General features: G+C 36.8%; 1 non-coding gene across 1 annotated transcript; it reads left to right on the plus strand.

Annotated features, from left to right (window-relative positions):
• The first annotated feature begins 2,558 nt into the window (after positions 1–2,558).
• On the plus strand, positions 2,559–2,665 carry LOC130042129 (U6 spliceosomal RNA). The gene has a single exon (XR_008795105.1). It is a non-coding gene; the product is annotated as a U6 spliceosomal RNA (small nuclear RNA).

The raw sequence follows: 2,665 nt of genomic DNA on the forward strand, positions 1-2,665 counted from the left end.
AAAAATTAGAAATTGAGCTCCCTTTTGACCCAGCAATACCACTCCTGGAAATATATCCCAGAGAGGCAAAAAAGTGTAGTTAAAGTGACATCTGCACTTGTGTGTTCATTGCAGCACTGTTTACAATAGCTAAAATCTGGAAAAAACCTGAGTGCCTGAGAACAGATGACTGGTTAAAGAAACTTTGGTTCATCTACACAATGGAATACTATGTAGCTGTTAGAAAAGAAGAAGTCGTGAAATTTATATACAAGTGGTACTACGTGGAAAGTATCATGCTAAGTGAAATGAGTCAGAAAGACAGAGACAGACATAGAAAAATTGCATTCAACTGGGGAACGTAAAGTAGCAAAATAGGAGACTAACACCCAAGAATAGCCAAGATAAATCCCAGGAGGTTCACTCCATGGCTTGGAGGGCAGCTGCACACGCTAGGGGGAAAGGCAGCTCAGATAGAGAAGGGAGCACCAAATAAAGGGTGTTGGGAGCATCCTCCCATGATGTGAGATGCGTGCTGAGAGTAGACAATAGACCGAACATGATTGCCACTCAATGCCTCTTTTGCAAACCACAGCATCCAAAAGGAGAGAGAGACCAAAAGGGAATGCCCTGCCACAGAGCCAAGGTGGGATGGGAGGAATGGGTGGTGGGAGGGATACTGGGATCATGGTGGTAGAGAATGGGCACTGGTGGAGGGATGGGTGTTCGATCATTGTATAACTGAAACCCAAGCACAAAAATTTGTAAGTCTAGAACTGTACCTCATGGTGTTTTACTAATAAAAAAATAAAATAAGCTACTTTGTCTATTTGGGGTCTTTTATAGTTCCATATAGATTTTAAGATTATTTGTTTTCTTTATGTGTATAAAAATGTGGATTTTCACAGCATGAAGATAATTTTTAGGGGTTTTTTAAGAAAGATTTAAAAAAACATTGTTCCTCTAATTTCCTTTGCCATAACTAATTAGTGTGTACTGTTGGTATTTTTAAATACTGTGTCTAGTATATTGTTTGTTCAAAGATTTAATGATTCAGTATGCAACAAAAGAAACAAGAAAGACTAACTCTAGTTCAACAACAACAATAACAACAAAAAACACTCTCCAGGCAACCACTTTATCAATAAAAATTGACAGTGAAAAATTACGGATATCACAGATTAATGTCCTGTGACCTAATTTTCTCTGCTTTCAGTAAAAAGGGGGACCATAACATTAACCCCCAAGATTTATGGACAGTTAATCTAAGACAAAAGATGTAAGTACATGAAGTGGAGCAAAGAAGTTCATTAAGACATTGAGATTTGAATAGAATCTATAAAATACAATGAAGAAAACATAGGTCGAACTCGGCAGGAAATTTACTTCAGAGGCATTTTCAATGAGATGACTTCGGAGGCAAAAACAACAAAACAAAAAATAAACAAATGGTATTACATAAAATTAAAATCTCTACACAGCAAAAGAATTGCAAATTATAATATAAAGATGGTCTACTGGGTGGGAGAAAATGTTTGCACACAATACATCAGATAAAAGGCTAATATCTAGTATCAATAAACTCACAAAGCTCAACAACAACAAATCTAACAATCCGGGCTTGAAGTGATAGCACAATGGGTAGGGCATTTTTCTTGCACGCAGGCAACCCGGGTTCTATTCTCAGCATCCCATATGGTCCCCTAAGTACTTCCAGGAGTAATTCCTGAGTGCATGAAGCAGGAGTAACCCCTTGTGCATCGTTGGGTGTGATTCAAAAAGAGCAAAAAAAAAAAAACATTTCCACCAAAAAAAATGGCAAGATGAGATGAACAAACACTTCCCCCAAAGAAGGAAGACATAGAGATGAACCTAAGAAAAAGTGCTCATTAAAGAGAGAGAGTGAGAGAGAGAGAGAAGTACCTGCAATAGAAGCAGATTGGGGATGGCATTCGGGGTCATGGGAGGGAAATTGGGGACACTGGTGCTGGAAAATGTACACTGGTGGAGGGATGGGTGTTGGAACACTGTACCGCTGTATGACTGAAACCTAATCATGAACAACTTTGTAAAGGTCTATCTCACAGTGATTCCATTTTAAAAATTTAATTAAATAAACAAATTTCGGATGATAAAAATAGTCAAGTGGCAACGATTTTCAGGTGATTAAATGGGCACTGGTGGAGGGATGGGTGTTTGATCATTGTACAATTGAAACCCAAGCACAAAAATTTGTAAATCTACAACTGTACCTCATGGTGTTCACTAACAAAAATTTTTTTTAAAAAATGTAAATGATGGAGAATGGGCACTAGTGGAGGGATGGGTACTGGATCATTGTATAACTGAAACCCAAGCACAAAACTTTGTAAGTCTACAACTGTACCTCATGGTGTTTCACTAATAAAAATTTTTAAAAAATAAAAACTTGAAAATATAAATAAATAAATAAATAAAATAGTCAAGTAGCAGACTACAAACCAATATATAAAATTTTTGCATTTTTATATGCAAATCATAAAGTAGAAGAAGAAATCAAGAAAATAACCCCATTTACAATAGCATCAAAAAGAATTGTAGTGCTCACTTCTGCAGCACATATACTAAAATTGGAAGGATACAGAGAAGATTAGCATGGCCCCTGCACAAGGATGACACGCAAATTCATGAAGCATTCCATATTTTT

This window comes from Sorex fumeus, unplaced genomic scaffold (genome assembly GCF_029834395.1).
Source record: "Sorex fumeus unplaced genomic scaffold, SorFum_2.1 ptg000098l, whole genome shotgun sequence".
Lineage (NCBI taxonomy): Eukaryota > Metazoa > Chordata > Mammalia > Eulipotyphla > Soricidae > Sorex > Sorex fumeus.